Consider the following 19,520-nt stretch of genomic DNA (forward strand, 5'->3'; position numbering starts at 1 on the left):
AGGTTCTATGTTACAATAACATGCAGAAAAGTTTAGCTGCGGATATGAGCGAGGTTCAGCAGAGATGGTGTTGTGAATTTTCGTAATCAGCATGTGTGGGCTGATGAAAATCCCCATGCACTTGAAGAAACAAGGCATCAGCACCGATTCTCAATCAACTTATGGCCAGGCGTTCTTGGCGATAGATTAAGGGCCATACGTGTTACCACAGAGATTAACTGGGGCTCGTTATCAGGACTTTCTTATTAACGTATTGCCTACTTTGCTGGAGTATGTGCTATGTCAGCAAAGACTATAGATGTGGTTCATGCATGATGGCACACCAGCACATTTTTTCCGTAATGAGCGTGAACACCTGACGCTGACATTTCAGGACCGCTGGATTGATTGGGGAGGACCCACACCTTGGCCTGCTCGTTCCTCAAATCTAAATCCCCTAGACTTTTGGTTATCAAGAACAACCAGTTCAAATTTCAAAGAGTGCATGATTCCTTACGCCGAAGGGCAGAGGAATGCATTGCCATGAATGGACGTCACATTGAGCACCTCCTATGAACAAGTGTTCAGATTTGAATAATTTCAAGGGAAAAATTGTTCCGGGGCCAGGTATCGATCCCGGGACCTCTGGTTGAACGTACCAGCGCTCTACCAACTCAGCTACCCGGGAACTCCACCCGACACCGTCTCAACTATTCCCTTTATATCCACACAACTCGCGTGGGCTGACGAAACGCCAGAGACCCACAACAAGTGCACACAATCTATTCCTTTGAAATTATTCAAATCTGCTTTACAGGGAGCTTTACCTGAAACACTAGATTTGCAAGTGTTCAGATCTCAGAAAGTATGTGTTGTAGGACCCATGTTTATTAGACATTTTTTTTCTTGTTTTGATGCATACTAGCACCTCCTAAAATATTGGAGAGTTTTTTAACACCCTGTATATCCAGGAATGTACCTGTAAATGTATACATTAATTCGGCAATACGATACTACGTAAAATCCAACATCTAATAAAAAAGAGACTGTGTCATGTTCACGTCTAAAACTGATGATGATTACCTTTGCCTTAAAAAATACGCAGGGGAACACGTGTAATTTCTCTGGATATTGATTCATGTGGCCCCTTCAACCAGCAACCTGGCTTCTTACAGCACGCACAGCGTATAAATGTTTCCTTGAACCGGAAAAAAGAGTAACTGCATGTAACCTGTGACGTCACACTCTATTACGATAGCCTCTACAGTGATTCGCACTCATCTGTAATGGATATCCCGCATCACGATAGTACAGGCTTCTCGCTTAATTTACCTTCCGAGGGAGATGAATTTCCTCGCGATTTCGTTTCAGTCTCATTTTGAATACTCAACGGAACAACCGGTGTTGATCGACAGACATATCGGGCGCGGCTACAGTCTGATTGGCTTCGCAGGAATTCAGAAAACTTCCGGATAGTCTTTCAATTCTAGCCTATTGATTAACGCTTAAGGTGTTCATATACACTACACATTTTTTCTTTCATATATCACTATATTTAGGTATGACTATCATTACTATTACTGCGGGAGTGCCGCAGGGCTCCGTATTAGGACCACTACTTTTCTCTATCTACATTAATGACGTATCAAAGAACTTACAGTATTGCCGATATCACCTCTATGCCGACGACCTACAACTTTACATACATTCCAGACCCAATACGACCAATGAATCGATTGACAAGTTAAATTGTGACCTAGCCACTGTCTCCACTTGGGCGGCCAATTTCGGACTCGCACTTAACCCAAGTAAGACTCAAGCCATAATTATTGGACATAAGCGTGTAGTTAACTCCCTTAATAACAGTAATCTTTCAGTTGTTACCCTTAACAACACACTAATCCCTTATTCATCTGTCGTAAAAAATCTTGGCTTCTTTTTTGATAATAATCTAAGTTGGAATTTTCAAGTTAAAGAAACGATAAAGAAAATCTGTTCCTCCTTTCACTCTTTGAGTCGCTTGAGAAACTTCTTGCCCCAGCAACTAAAACTTACCCTAGTACAAACCCTAGTAATGCCGCACTTCGATTATTGTGACGTTTTGTTAAGTGATCTAAGTTCTGAACTGTCAGTCAAGTTACAGCGAGCTCAGAATATGTGCATCAGATACGTGTGCAACATCCGACGATATGATCACATATCACCGTCCTTCGCAAGTCTCTCGTGGCTCCGACTTAAAGAACGCAGAACTTTACACTCTTTGTCTTTACTCTTTCGAATTCTGCACACCTCAACACCAAATTACCTTTCGTCTCGTTTCTCTTATCTATACTCTAACCACGACGTAAATACCAGATCACTTATCTGTGGCACACTAAATATACCTCTTCATAGAACATCTTGTTATTCCTCATCTTTTACAATATCCACCTCGCGTCAATGGAATTCCTTGTCACAAAGTATTAGGGGCTGCAAGACAACAAACACCTTTAAGAACAGCTTAAAAGATAACCTTATTAGCATTTCACTCCAATCATACTGATTTAAAATATTACTGACTACACTGTTGCTTTTTTTCTTTAGACATCATCCTGATGGTGCTGCATTTTCAAAATTGTCTCATAATAATCTCTTTCTATTATCTAATATAATTTGAAATATATTAACATTCTATGTATTTTAGTTTAATTCTGCTACCCAGTTTATTTCAGTGTTTAATTGATAGTTCATAGTATTTTGTTGTTTAATTCGTAAATAACTCTTGTATACATGTAACTCTTATCTAAATCAATTTGTTGAATTCTTTGTAAGTTCATGCATATGTATATACACTTTTTGCTGGTTGTGTGGAAGAGAAGGCCTTACGGCCTTAACTCTGCCAGCTAAAATAAATCATTATTATTATTATTATTATTATTATTATTATTATTATTATTATTATTATTATTATTACATAATTATTTTATTGGTGTTGTGAAGATGAAAAGAATTGTCATTGTATTATATTAATTATGTATTATATTGTCTTGTATTGTAGTATTGTATTGCTTTGAATTGTATTGTATTAATAATTATGTTATATTCATAGCATTGTAGTAATTTTCTATCATACTGGTTGAGTGGAAGAGAAGGCCGAATGCCTTGACTCTGCCAGTTAAAATAAACCATTATTATTATTATTATTATTATTATTATTATTATTATTATTATTACATAATTATTTTATTGGTGTTGTGAATATGAGAAGAATTGTCATTGTTTTATATTAATTATGTATTATATTGTCTTGTATTGCAGTATTGTATTGCTTTGAATTGTATTGTATTAATAATTATGTTATATTCATAGCAATGTAGTAATTTTCTATCATACTGGTTGAGTGGAAGAGAAGGCCGAATGGCCTTAACTCTCCCAGTTAAAATAAACCATTATTATTATTATTATTATTATTATTATTATTATTATTATTATTATTACATAATTATTTTATTGGTGTTGTGAAGATGAAAAGAATTGTCATTGTATTATATTAATTATGTATTATATTGTCTTGTATTGTAGTATTGTATTGCTTTGAATTGTATTGTATTGTATTGTATTAATTATGTTATATTCATAGCATTGTAGTAATTTTCTATCCTACTGGTTGAGTGGAAGAGAAGGCCGAATGGCCTTAACTCTGCCAGTTAAAATAAACCATTATTATTATTGTTATTATTATTATTATTATTATTATTATTATTATTATTATTATACTTACTTACTTACTTACAAATGGCTTTTAGAAAACCTGGAGGTTCATGCCGCCCTCACATAAGCCCGCCATCGATCCCCATCCTGAACAAGATTAATCCAGTCCCTAGCATCATATCCCACCTGGCTCAAATACATCTTTATATTATCCTCCCATCTACGTCTTGGTCTTTCCAAAGATCTTTTTCTCTCCAGCCTTCCAACTGACATTCTATATACATTTCTGAATTCACCCATACGTGCTACATGTCCTGCCCATCTCAAACGTCTGGATTTAATGTTCCTAATTATGTCAGGTGAAGAATACAATGCGTGCAGTTCTGTGTTGTGTAACATTCGCCATTCTGCTGTAACTTCATCCTGCTTAGCCCCAATATTTTTTCTATGCATCTTATTCTCGAACACTCTTAACCTCCGTTGCTCGCTCAAAGTGAGAGTTCAAGTTTCACAACCATACAGAACAACAGGCAATATAACTGTTTTATAAATTCTGCAGTGCCTGGGAAAAGTGACATAAGTCAGTTTCCACAAACCTTTTTTGTTAATTTGTTGACAACTTACACTGGTTTATGTCGATTTCATTTTCTTCTGTATGAATTATTGTAGTGGGAATAAATACTTATGTCTCTTTTTCCAAGCTAGCAGATTTTCCGTAAGTTGTCAGTAAATTATCAAAAAAGTTTGTGGGAACTGACATGTCACTTATCCCAGGCACTGCAGAATTCTAACTTTCAATTTTCTGAAAGCAGACTGAATGACAAAAGCTTCTCAATAAAATAATATCACACATTTTCCATATTTATTCTGCCTTTAATTTCCTCTTCAGTGTCTTTATATTTGGGCCGTTCAAAGCAAAAGTGGTGTAAGTCAAAACTGGGTAATGAGGTTTAAAGTAAAATACAACGCAAAGTATCAGTTAATATGTCCTTCTTGCTATCCACTGACTACTAATGGTTTAAATAAATTGAATATTAATTGCTACTTTGCGCTGTATTTTACAGAATGTTTACTTTAACCCTCAACAACCACTTTTGACTTACACCACTTCTGCTCTGAACGGCTCATTTGTTACTGTTCCTCAAAGACATTTTAATTTTTCCACCTTTTCAAAGGATAAATTTCCAATTTTTTGTTAATTTTTATATAGTTTCATAACCTTCAAACTAACACATTGTTTGTTTTAATTGTTTACAACAATTTAATTTGTTGCTGTTCACACTACACTCTTACAGAATATCTTTATGCCACATTTTTTTTAAACCAAGTTGCACGAAACTTGCATTAAATCTGTCTACATGCAGAATATTTCCTATCACGTTTGTTTAAATTTATGAAAAATAAATTGTTTATATTAAATTACGTTTTCACTTCGTTTAATAAAATTTTCAGATGACCAAAATTATTTAACAAATTATAAAATTACATTTATATGGATATTTTTTCCTCAGTGCTAGAGACCATGTATACATACATTACCATTAATCTTAAAAAGTCATGAAAATATCTTTATTCTTTCAAAGGTTAATGAATTTTGAATGAATAAAAATGTTAGAAAAATAGTTTACGCTTAACCGCTTGCAAAGACATCAGTGCCTTTTCACTCACACGAGAGCTAGAATGTTTTAAAATTAGTAAAACAGGTATCACACTGCACTACACTTACCTTTCCCGTCAACATGTAAGTATGCCGTACCACTGTTTATTTAACATGGACCCACCCCATCCAAATCCAAATCTACAGGTAGACAACACAAAAAAAATTAATTGCCAATGAAAGAATTACGTCCCCAAGGAGTAAATGATTTATTTATATATGAAATATTAGTTATACACCCATAAATAAGACATATTTGAAAACAACAAGGAATTTTCTATTAAATTCAATAAAAAAATCAAAAACTAAAATGTGAAATTTGAATGAAATTGTGTAGATGACCACCTTAAGTATATTAGGCATATTTGTAGATTAACATGAGTTTGGACACTACTTCACTGACGTTTAATTTTAATAATTAATATTCTGCTCAGAAATCACTGCTATTTTTGTAATTCGAAATTATTCACGCAACCTTCTGTTTAGTACGTTATTTTACGACCCTTTATCAACAGCTTACATTGTTTAGCGTATGAATGAGATGAGGGTGATAATGCCGGTGTAATGAGTCCGGGGTCCAGCACCGAAAGTTACCGAGCATTTGCTCATATTGGGTTGAGGGAAAATCCCGGAAAAAAGCCTCAACCAGGTAACTTGCCCCGACCGGGAATCGAACCCGGGCCACCTGGTTTCGCGGCCAGACGCACTAGCAGTTACTCCACTTTGGACTGTTTTTATATTACTTTACAATCACATAGAAGCAATTTGACTTGTGATATATTAATTTTGATTCCTCGTTGCAAAAACAAAGTTCATTCAATTGAGTTGATACATTATAAATTCCTTAGGTTCCTATATTATAAAAACATTCCAGTTCCCAACTAGATTACTGAGGTCACTTTGGTGCGCGGTGAAAAGGGCATAAGTGATAACTACAAGTTTTCAATAGAGTAAAAGCAAACTTTCAAAGTTCAAACTCTTTACGATGAGCTGGAAATCTAAAGCTGTATATCACTTTGGAAGAAGATAGACATGTTTCCATTATAAGCCGACCAGAATATTATTACACGTGGCAGAAATCGGAACACATCTATGTACATAATCTTCGTCCCTCCCCCCAACAATCCGCGGCTCCTTACCGATGAAAGATGACGTAGTGTGTATGTTACTGTAAATGTACGAAAACCGATGAATCTTAGAATTTACCGGTATAACCTAACATTTACCGTTATGGTGCGGTAAAACCCCGAAATTCATTTTCAACTTTTACCAAGAGATGTTGGTAAATCTCAGTATTTACCGATCAGCTGTGGCAAAGTCGTATTAATTTAATAAAAAAATCTTTTCTAAGATTTTCCGTTCTTCGCACTTTTACATATCTATTTCCGATTCATCTTTTTATTGTTTTAAGATATATTTGAAAACATAAATAAAAATACCTCAGCAGTGACTGAAATAATTGATATTTATTTTAAATTGAAGTTATTTAATAGTACATTATGCAACGAGCCTATAATGATAGTAATTAAGAAGCGAGTATGGATGTTTATGAAACGAGCGCAAGCGAGTTTCATAATTTTCATACGAGCTTCTTAATTACCATTATAGGCGAGTTTCATACGACTTTTTATGCTCGACCATATTTCTAACTTTAAATTATTCAGATTTTATTTTATTTTATTATTTTATTTGTATCTGACAAGATCGTAAATGACCTTGTTTTAGGTCGTGAATTGTGAGATGTGCGCAGACGCGAAAGTATTCATTTTTCCGAGGAACAATAATGTCACTGACCTTGTGTAATCCCGTTAAACTTAGTATAACCTTGATTATTGAATTCGACATTGAAAAACGAGATGACAAATTGAATTTATTTGAATATTATTTACAATTAACGCTAATTATTATAGTAACAGAACATAACCTTCTGCGACAGTATTGGATTTCCAGCCTCCGTGACTTTTCGCTAATTCTCTTTCGATTGCATATCCGAGAATAATCGATACTTGCGGTTTTATAACGGTACAACGCTGACTTGTTATTGGCCGAACACCTGTAAGCTGAGTTGTCATTGGCTGAAAACACCTGTACTTTAATGAGTAGGTGTACTTTAATGACATGCATTAAAGGACTGCTACCAGGTGTATAATTACTACATTTCGGCATGGTCGAGCATAAATATTTTTACATTCCAATGTGATTATAATAAACAGTATTCCGTATTAAAAATAGTGAAAAATATTATAGTTTTAACCACTGTCTGTTATAGTATTCCGTACAAACATTAGCAAAGCCATTATATTCCCTCAACAGTATAGGTCCACAAATAAAGTAAAACAAACATTATGAATGTCAATTCTTGTTAAGACAAAGTTGGCTGTTATAACATTTAGAATTACACAACATGGAAGATGATTTACAAAAATCATTTTTTTGTTCAACAGTTTTTTAAACAATTACACTTTTTGAACCCTTGACCTCCAACAAAAGATAGTTTGCCAATCACTTCCCGTACACTAATTTCTTCTTTTCCTACTTCTTCGATGATGATAAAATTTTCTTTGCACAATGTAAATTTGTTCCTAATGTACAATGACTTCAGTTTGCCAGTTTTGGTATCAAGTCTACAAAACTCGTCATCTTGAATTTTTATGACCACTGCTATTATTGATTTTGCGTCAATTTTGCCGGTACTTTAATTCTCGAATTATGTCCGACTGAAAGTTTTGGAATTTTGTTACAAGTGGCTGCTTTCATTTTCTCCGCTTGCATTTCAAGACCTTTGGCAACCTCTCGGAGCCGCTTCACTTTATCGATCCTGTAATTATGTCTGAACCTGTACAACGGAGGCAGGATTCTTCGTTCTGGATTCTTCGATCTAGCTTTTACCAGCTCGCATCGGTAAATCCTTATATTTACCAACATTTCTTGGTAAAAGTTCAAATTGTATTAATCTAATAAGATATTTCGGGGTTTTACCGCACTATAACGGTAAATGTTAGGTTATACCGGTAAATTCTAACATTTACCGGTCTTCGTACATTTACGGTAACATATACAAACAGAAGCGCCGTCAAGGCCAGGGGGAATAACATTCTGGTCGGGTTATACACCATCTTCGTCTTTTCCTCACTTCCATTACCTTCTTTTCTTTTCCATCCATGGATTCTTTCTTTTAATTCTTCCTATCCATTTGTTCTCTTGTCTTCCTCTTTCTCTTCTATTCCTTTTCCTTCTTCGTCCGCCATATATTTCTTCTTTTCCTTTCATTTCTTAACCTTATTTTCTTTTTTCTTCATGGATTCCTTGTTTTAACCCTTAAATTGACAATGTATCCTATAGGATACAACAGGTTAATAGGCTGTATGCTATAATTTTAATAGAATAGAAAAAAAATTGGTAGGAAAATTAAAATTTCACAGTACTATAATATTGTACAACATATAAAAATATGGACATTGCGATAGTTGTTTTCTTTACGGTCCGACAAGGTTTAATAAACTAGTGTGATAAATGTCAAGTTAAAGGTTAATTTATTCTTCTCATCCATTTATTCTAATGTTCCCCTTTCTCACCTATTCTTTCTCTCTCTTTCTCCTCCATACATTTTTTCTTTTCTTGCTCTTATTTTTTTCCTTGAACTCATTCTTTTCACACATTTCTCTTTTCCTTCTTTCTTTCTTATTTTGCTTCTTGTCCTTGGCCTCCCTCTTTTCAGTCTTGCTAATTATGCACCTTGTCTTCCTCTTTCTCCTGAATATGTATGTCTCCTTATTCTCCATATATATAAATACTCATAATCATTTAAAATGGAATAATCATATTCATTATATTTGTAATAAATTACGTAAAACATTATGTTACTTTGTTATTCTAAGAAATATTTTGTCAATTAACTGTTTACGTGTAATTTATTTAGCATTATTTCAACCTATATTTATGTATGATATTATAGGTTGGGGTGGAACTTATAAATCCAACTTTTATCTGTTAATTTTACTACAGAAGAAAGTATTAAAAATTTGTTTAAAAAAGCAGAAAGATTACCCAACTGAATTGTTGTTTAAACATATCAAAGTTTTCAACATTAAACAAATGTATAATTTTATTTTATTAAAATATTTTCATAGACATTTTAATAACTTTGAAAGGTATATACATAAATATAGAACCAAAAATATGAATTCTCTGCGTTTGTCTGAACCAAATATAAAACCAATGCAGCTTTTTATCATAGCATGAGTCAAGGTCCCAGATTAATAAACAAATTCTATTCCAATAATATTTCAACCACGAATCCTCTCCAAATTAATAAAAAAATAAAAGAATTGTATTGGATTTATAGTTTCGGTTTAAACATATTAAACACTATTTAATCTGTATTCACTCTCAATTTTAATTTTATTTTTGTCTGTGTTGGAATCCCCTCCTGAGCACGAGTCTTACTCATTCAGGAGTGGGCTAGTTTATCTTTCATTGTATTTATTAATTTCTATTCATTTCAAACTTACTAGCAATAAAAATAAATAAATATTTTTATTTCTGCTTATTTTTCTTTTTCTTCCTTCTTTTGTCTTCCCTGGACTCCCTCTTTTATTTTTCTTCTACATTTGCTTCCTTGTCTCTCTCTTCTGCTTCTATTTCTCTCCTCTTCTTCTTCTATATATATATATATATATATATATATATATATATATATATATTTTTTCTTCATTAATATTCTTCTTATCCTTTGCAGTTACTCCATTCCTCTTCAAATTACAGCTAAAATACATTTCAAGCTATCTATAACAACTTTCATTTTTATAACACAGAGTTGTAAAAGATGGAAGATGTAATTAAGTGATGTTAAAAATGAATGATATGAGGTTAAATGAAGCTCCTACATTGTGCAAGTCTGTAATTTACTCTGCGTCCTCAGGACGAATCTCTCGTAACCACAGTGTGCTATTTAACGTCTCGACTGAGAAGGCGTCAATGGAATCAAGCACGGTGACTCAAAGCCCTCCAAAAAACCTTCAGGTAGTTTAAGTACGTTTCATTTACTAAGTAAATTGGTATATATGGAGGCATTTCTTGTATAACGTTATTAAATTAAAAGTGTTTCCCGTGTTAAAAAAAAACTGTAAGAAGTAAGTTTGTAATATGGTATTGCGTCTTGTACTTTGTTTTTATATATATGACAAAACGTTTGAGGTTATGTTTGGAGTGTGGTCAAGTCAAAGAGTGTAAAAAAAAAAAAAGAAAACAAATGACTGAGGAGAAAAATGAATAGAGGGACTTACGGCTGGACGAGGAAAATTCCAGGTACAGGCAGGATCGGGGTGGGGGGGGGGGAAGAGAAGCGTTATAAAAACCTGTTCCACTAGTTCTCTTGGCACACGCGTAGGAAGGGACGGCGAGCACGGGTTACACTCTTGTATCACGCGTACAAAAAACATGCGACCCTTTTTTAAACCAAGTCATCCAATTCCGCGAAACCTTCTATTAAAACAATATATATTATTTCCAGCATGAAATTAAGCTGTATATTGTATATCTAAATATAATGCAGGACAATTTTTAAACACAGTTGTTAAATTGGCTCTCCATATGCATCAGCACGTTTCTTTTACAGGCGATTACCTCCCATTCATAATTCTATTGATTGCGTCACATCGGTTTGAATACTGATCAGTGCGTGCTATGGGCAATGTTCAAGTAGAAGCAGTTGCAGCTACCATGTCCTGTAAAACGTATGTTATTCCACACGTCATTTTTGTTACCATGGAAACACAAGTGTAAGACAAATCTAATGTCTCGTGGTTTTCACTGCGGTCCGTCTCACCACATCTATATATATATAATTTGAACTGGTAATGGAAATTACGAGAAAAAGGCTGGACGGATTTTAATAAATGAACCCTCATTTTGAAGCTTGGAACTCAAAGTTTTTCGGAAAAATAGTAGTTTTCAGTGAAATGTCAATTTTTAAACATAATTTTCCTATTTTCCAAAATCCATCTATCGTCAGTTTTGAGAACTAGCTAACAGCATTCACGGCCGACTTGATATAACCTTCGCTTTTTTTGTAAAGAAGAAGCGAAGCGAGCATCAAGTCGGCCGTGTTGCATTACAGAATAAAACAAAACACATACTACAGTAAACAACATTACACGAAGGCCATGATCTGCAAGAATGCTGACAAATTTAGAGCTCAAATTAAATTGGTTATTAAAAACTTAACTTACTAAAAATAATTTACAGGTTCGATTCTGTGGTGTGCAATTTTCTGGGTACAGCTGTGTATTGGATATTAAAAACTACAAAACTTGAGGTGGTTTGATGACATTATTACCATTAGAAATGAAATATTATTGTAGTTAATGCCATTATGTGACTATTTTTAATTAATTATACATATTAATGCTATATTGATGATATGAAAGTGAAACGTTTTGGGGTTATATAAGTAGATGTAGAGAACAACTTAAATTAGATTTTGATTTCTATATTTTACTGAGTGGCGGCTATATAGTATATATGTTACTGAAAGCAATAAAATTACGTAAAATAATAATATTATTAAAAATCAAATATTTTTATAATTATTAATCAAGTGGGGTTGGGTCTTTTTCATATATTTAATGGCGGTGTGGTGTAGATATTTATATGCGTGGTTCTCTTCAGTATTGGCTCGAGAGAGAGTATCTTTCATTATTATGGAAGCAAATAACTTTCCGAATGTCTGGTATTCTTCATTGAAAATAAATCTGAAAAATGTTTATTTGAACGTCTAATGAACTTAGTTTGCAGCATTTGCTGCACAAGCCACTAGTTCTCTTATATATGTTGGAAGTAATACAATATTGTCCTTCATCCTGTCTAAGGTTTTTCCGTAGTTTTCGTAAGACGCTAAGACAAATGTCGGGATGAGCCCTAAAATAAATGGGCCACGAACCTGCATTCACTTCTCCAGACATTGGTAACGGCTCAAATTAAAAATTATTGACATCTAACTCGGGCTCTAACAGAATCTAATCGTCCCTTTTTACAGATCGATGGAGTCATAAAAGATCCAATTGGCTGGTTCCTTGATCTGAGAAAAATCATCACAGAGTCAATTGGCTATTACCGTCAAGATGATTAATTCCTACGCGTTCGAATCTTCAAACAGCCAAATTGGCTATTACCGTATCGTTGCCTAGATTTCGACCACTTCTCCTCTTAGTTGGTACCTTCGCGTTTCTAACTCCCCTGGGTCAGCTCGCTGCACTTCTCCCCCTTCCCCCCCTCGTATGTTGTAGCTCATAAGTTACGTCCATTTTCGGCTTCCTCCAACGAAATTTTCTAGCGCTCCTTCCGTGGAGCGGCGAAACCCGAAGTGAGACAAGTGGCCAACAGGCTTGGAGTTCACATATTCAGTTTTCCACAGCCCCAACTCCCTTGCAAGAACGTTTTTTCACGTACCTTTAAAGTTTCTCCTCCCATTTCAGTTTTATTCATTCACAATTGTTCTGTAGCTATTAGGTTGTGTCCACTTTAGGCTTTTCCCTACAAAATTCTCCTTCAGTGTGACGACGAAACTCGGTGTGAGACAAGTGGCCTACAGGCTAAGAACTCACATATTCACTTTTTGTTAATATTATTATATACTCTTTTTATATTGATTGTATTATTTTATTTCCATTTCGATTGTAATTATATTCTGTAGTCTGATGTATTATTCTGTATTATACAGGGACAACATTTTATTTTTACTTCAATTTTTATTGTATCTGAGTTTTTGAATGTACTTCACTCCCACCCCTTCTAATAATGAAGTTCAACCGTCCACCACACAGAACCAAGGCCGCTTATGCAGTCAATATTGCCTTACGGTCGTAGTAAACAGTACTGAGTTAGTGAGTATAGTACTTTCCAGAAATATGTTCCGTTTTTCAGTGATGAAAGAGCTTTCAATACTGAATAATTTTCGCACAGGTACTGTCGTCCGTTTACCTACGTCGCATCCCGGTTTCCCCCACACGCTTATGCTTGCCCCTCTGTAAAGGCTAGTGGTCTTAGCTCTTTTCTGAGCACATTAATTTCTGTTAGGAAGTGGACGTCTGCGTAAATATTACAACTGTTTAAAATAACTTAAATAAAAGGACCTCGTTAAGTAATTAATTGTCACGTGATTTCCCCTCTTTCTACGGCCCTGTAACGAAACTACTTGGACGGACAGTAGATATCTTGTCTGAGTAATTTTATCTTTTCGGATCGGGCAGAAGTGAAGATTGAATTTATAGTACGTAAAGTAGTCCTTTATAGAGTAGGTACAGAATTATTTCAACATGAGTTACTAGTACGAAGGACGAAACTGGTAATTGGAATTAGGTACAATAGTCTATAGTGTGATAATATGCACAAAAGAATTGAAGCCTGTATCGAAATGAACGGTCACCATTTTCAAAAATGTGTTTAAATATCCATATTATGATTATTTTTCAATTTAACTTCATTCTATATAGTGTACGCTAATGTGTTGTAGACAGTATAATATACACTGCATAATGAATATGTCCACATGGACAGCTCAGTTCGTGAGTAAAACACTCATTGTTAATACAGTACTGTATTTTGATTTATCAAAAACCTAATGAAAATTATCAAACTAAAAATCGCGATATTTCCTAGTTTACGTAAATGGATGAACTACTTTTCTTCCCTCCTATACCTAGCAAAGTAATTTGTTTGTATTTTACGCCAGTATCATCGAACTTCAGTCGTGGTAGCAAACGGTGTTTCCGGTTCTCAACCGCTGATCCAAAGGTATGACCAGGTTAAAATTAGAAATGTTAGTAAAAATAAAATGATGTCCCTGTATGTTCTGTTCTGTAGTATTATATAAATTTCTACTTCACCATGTTATAGCATCTTCCGATGCATTTGAAATTTGAAGTAAACTTCTCAGCCCAAAACTCCCTTGTAAGGACGCATTTTCGTGTACATATTAAATACTTATTCATTCATTCATTCATTCATTCATTCATTCATTCATTCATTCATTCATTCATTCATTCATTCATTCATTCAAACTGTACAGATTTTAACAGTTTATTCAAAATGCAAACGAAACGAAGACCATGGTTATCGGAAGAAAAATGAATATGGTAAACTTCCGTATTCGAAGTGAAGTAGTTGAACAAGAGGAGAGCTTCATATAACTTGAGATGTACTATAAGTATTAACATGAGCTGCTGCCAGGAAATCAAAAGTAGGACAGCACTGGCAAAGGAAGCTTTTAATAGCAAAAGGGGATCTTCTGCGGACCTCTGGAAAAAGAACTAAGAAAGAGACTAGTGAATTGCTGTGTGTGGAGTGTGGCATTATATAGGGCAGAAACATGGACATTATGCCGAAATATAGATAAACGAATAGAAGCATTTGAAATGTGAGTATGGGGAAAAATGGAGAACCTACAGTATGTGCAATGGATAGACAGAATAAGAAACGAAACTGTGTTGGAAAGAGTAGGTGAAGAAAGAGTAATGGTTAAACTGATACGGAACAGAAATAGAAATTGGTTGGATCACTCTCTAACGTAAGAAAAAACTGCCTACTGAAGGATGCACTGGAAAAAATGGTGAACGGAAGAAAAGTTCGGGGCAGAAGAAGATATCAGATGATAGACGACATTGAGATATATGGATCGTATGCGAAGACTAACAGGAAAGTGGAAATTAGGAAAGATTGGAGAATGCTGGGTTCACAGTGAAAGACCTGCACTATAGCAGAAATGAATGAATTCCTTGAATATAGTACAACACAAAATTCTAATATTAGTTCCAAATGAGTAGGTCTACTTTTCTAAGAAAATAGCAATTTTTCCCTAAATGTCAACGATGTTTTACTAGATTAAGTACTATCTGTTTGACTCTGATTTTTACTATTATCAGTACGGAAATCAATAAGGAATGATTTATTCATTTTCAATTTTTGAATAAAATAGACGGTTTTCATGCAAATTGCATAAAAATATTAAGACATTTCGGTTTTTCTTACTATCAGAAAGTCTGGAAAATTTACTGATGTGTAATGTTCGGATAAAGAAGCTGTATCAGGATAGGCATCCTTGGTCCGTGCGTTTTGTTTACGAACATTAACTAGTCCGTTTCCACCAGTCAACATAACAACGATGTCATTTTCCGTCGTATTCTGTTGTAAACTTCAGCGATCTACGATTGTGTATTGTTCCCAAACCACTTACGCATAAACATGAAGGTTTGCAAAATATAAACTTTCATGTTAAAGTCTAACGATAATGTTAATGTCAGTGTTTAAGTAAATCATTTTGAATGATCCTATTTGGTAACCTGACCGCAAACTTCTGTGTTTATGTTACGTTTATGTTTAATTTCCATTGTGAATGGGCCTTATAGATATTCGTTTGTCCTCGGTTGACATGGTGACAGAAATGAACATTTCATTGATATTTCTTGTAAATTCCCTTTCTGTTAAGTGGAGATATCGAGGCGACGGGTTGTGAAAACGATAACAGTTCTTATCCACACAAAGCTTTCATACTTAAGCTCTTCTACGTCCATTTTATGCACTTCAATTTTAAATTTCTTAAATGTTTACGTAAAGTAAATTGTTCAAGTGCTGAAAACTCCATAATATTACAATTAAAATATTTACCCTATAAAATACCGTCTGATAATGATTAATTGACAACATAATCTCGATAGAGCACGGTAACAAAACTTGCATAGCCAAATCATGAGCATTTTTTATCTTTTCTCTACCAGCAAGCAGTCCGTTTGGTGTTAATCTACCACACATGCTGTCCCCTTAAACTGTTACCTAAATCATCCATATCACTCAATGTTACAGTAAAGCGCTAGTACTATACGGGCAGAGGCAGGTACTTATGGAGATTAATTTTATCATTTTTTTTTCTAATATTGGTGTCGACGGAGATTTTAGGAGATTGATCTGTACTCTTGGCGGAGATTAATGGAAATTTTGGAAAATACAATTATTTTGGAATTAGAGTATTAACTCAGCATGAATATTATTATCAACAGTAATCTCACTAGAGGTTTTGATTTTATCGATAAATCTGCAAGTGGAACACGAGCAGATTTATCTAGAGAAAATCAAAACTCGAGTGGGATTTAATTGACTATTACAAGATTAGAAGAAAGTATATAAAGATTATAAGTAACAAAGTACTCCAATACAATAAAATATTAACTGACTTGCGAAAATAAACCTGTCTTCAAATGTATTATTGCACCATTACGCTAGATGGCAGTTGTGCCAACTATGGAATCTTCACTGAACTCTGTAGACGGTTACTAGTCAAGAAGGCTTTGTTGATTCAGTTTCATTTTTATTAAGACAGTTGCATTCCACTTCAATTATCCGAATCCCAGAAATCAACATCACTTGACAGATGATTTTCAATAAATCTTAATATTAAACAATCTCTGATACGTGACTATCCATAATATCATATAGCAGAAGCTATAGGCTAACATAACCTAAGTAATATACACAAGTGTTAGAAAAGTTTTAATTAACGACTATGACATAAAAAATAAACATGAATAATTTTAAAAGGAATAATTATTAAATGTACAATTTTCAAATTTGAATGTGGTTGGTGGTTCAATTGATGTTATATTGGACGTGTGCGTAATAGAAGTGGAACTCGTTGATTTAGGCCTACATGGTGTATTCAACTTATTCAGGATTTCCGAATGGTGCTCTTCATTTATTTGTAAATCGGATTTCAGAAGATGCATAGGTATGATCAGTGATTTTTATTAATTCTTGTTCTTGAATGCCAATGCGAGTCATATTTGAAACTGCTGTGCATCGACTGGAGTGGTTTGTAATTATATATATATTTTTTTTTGACGTCCATACCAGCGCAGTTTCAAATGTTGGCAAACAAAGAAACAAATGCTAGGGACGCGATAAAATTAAACAAATGCTAGGGACGCGATAAAATTGTGCGATAAGCAGCCATGATTGGTTGAAATACGTCCTTTCGTACCGTTTTATTGGTCAAAAGCAGTATGACGTAGTAAGGGTGTAATAGTCCAAATAATTAACATTAAAATTTCGTTGGATTCTGGCAAAGGTGCGGTATGGCCAAACCACAATTTTTTTTATTTGGTTTGAGACTGTATTTAACACAAATTCGTTAAAAACGAAAAAAAAAAAAAAAAAAACTTGCAGCCTTCAAATTAACACTTTCAAATTATTAGTGAAATGTTGACTTCTCCGTCTTTTGAGTTCACTAATGTAATCAGAAAACCTGGAATACTGTGTAATGTAGCCTACTGGGCTATATAACAAATTGAAATGGAAAAAAAAAAAACTTCGAAAAAAAAACTAAGAATATGAAATTCTCTATAAAACGACGCAATAGTACGAGGCGCGTCAATAAAGTAACTTTCCACAGCTAGCAAATCATATGTTGCTCGAAGCGACTGCGTGTACGTGATAGAGTAATGTCCTGGCATGGCGCATGCGCTAGCGGAATTTCCCGAGTGCTCTCAGTAGCTTCGTTGCATTGGTTGAAGATGGGCGTTCCTATTCCAGCTCCCGCCGCGTGAAGTGCGGTCAGTGGTAACGTTTTTGATTGCACAGGGCATAGCGCCGATTGAACTTTATCGTCAGCTGTGCCAGATCTATGGGCCTAACGTCATGAGCAAGCAGATGGTGCTATGCTACTGCAGGACGCCAAAAAGTGCATGACGGGGAGCGCAGTGGGAGGCCAACCATCATCACAGACGACCTTGTGGAGCAACGCACCGTCTGCTTGCTCATGACGTAAGGCCCATAGAACCTGGCATTGCTGACGATAAATTTCAATCCGCGCTATGCCCTGTGCATTCAAAAACTTTATCAATAATTGCATTTCACACGCGGCGGGAACTGGAATAGGAGCGTTCATCTTCAACCAATGCAACGAAGCTACTGAGAGCACTCGGAAAGTTCCGCTAGCGCATGCGCCATGCCAGGACATTACTCTATCACGTACACGCAGTCGAGTCGCGCAACACATGGTTTGCTAGCTGTGGGACGAGTGGGAAAGTTACTTTATGGACGCACCTGGTATTAATTCGCGAATGTGTTCATATTTCGCTATTAGAACTCTATTTCGCGATTTGTCGCGATTGTTTCATCCGCATATTATTATTCAGAATCACTTAAACCGTAAAGCTTAGTAAAACTCTATTGTACATCTATTACAGTATGTCGTGATTTTCGCGATCTTTATATATACCCGGCATGTATAGGCTATGGGATACATGCATTATAACAGAGTCGAGAGAAAAATAAAAAAAAGACGAAGCAAAATAGAGTACTCATAAACACTGATTTTCTGTAGTTATCATACTTTGTATGTGCCTTAAAAAGTAAATTTATAAACATCTCCTCGAAAGAGTTTCATTTGATAGCGCCTTATATTTTCAACAAGTTTGACTACGTTCGTTAAATTGTATAACATTCTATAGAATAATTGCATTGATGGAGAAGACAATGAGGTAAGAAATAAGCGTTCTTTAATTCACAGTAACTATTCATATAGCTACTTTAATGGCAATACTTATACTTAAACTATAACAAATACTCTTGAGCTCAAAACAGTTCCAGCTATTTCTATTCTACAATGAAATAATATAAAATGCAAGTACTTACATCAGGGCTCTTCTTTAATCAGGCTTTTGTCTACGTAGCATCACTTCTTCATTTGAGCAGAATGGATGTATGCGATGTCCATTCTCTGGGGACAACATTAAATGAAGTTTTGTTAATACCAGAAATCGACGTGAATATTTTAGGAGAAAGTCCACAAACTATTACGGAAAACACGGGAATTTTACTTGAAGCAAGTAAACCGATAGTTTTGGAAGTAAATCCCGAAAATACGAAGTATATGATTATGTCTCATGATCAGAATATTGTACGAAATGGGAAAAAGTAGAAAATTTATCCTTTGAAGAGGTGGAAAAAATTCTAATATCTTGAAGCAACAGCAACAAATATAAATGACACTAGGGAGGAAATTAAACGCGGAATAAATATGGGAAATGCCTATTATTATTCGGTTGAGAAGCTTTTGTCATCCAGTCTGCTCTCAAAAAAGCTGAAAGTTAGAATTTATAAAACAGTTATATTACCTGTTGTTCTGTACTCTCATTTTGAGATA

At 34.6% G+C, this 19,520-nt stretch overlaps 1 long non-coding RNA gene across 1 annotated transcript in view; it reads right to left on the reverse strand.

Moving 5' to 3' along the window:
- The window catches only part of LOC138704646 (uncharacterized), a 1,589,272-nt gene that overhangs the window by 1,392,378 nt on the left and 177,374 nt on the right, over positions 1 to 19,520 (reverse strand). Inside the window, exon 4 of the long non-coding RNA XR_011333384.1 lies at positions 19,010 to 19,094. This is a non-coding gene — a long non-coding RNA (uncharacterized lncRNA). The remainder of the gene's footprint in view (positions 1 to 19,009; positions 19,095 to 19,520) is intronic.

The sequence above is a fragment of the Periplaneta americana genome, chromosome 8 (genome assembly GCF_040183065.1).
Source record: "Periplaneta americana isolate PAMFEO1 chromosome 8, P.americana_PAMFEO1_priV1, whole genome shotgun sequence".
Classification (NCBI taxonomy): domain Eukaryota; kingdom Metazoa; phylum Arthropoda; class Insecta; order Blattodea; family Blattidae; genus Periplaneta; species Periplaneta americana.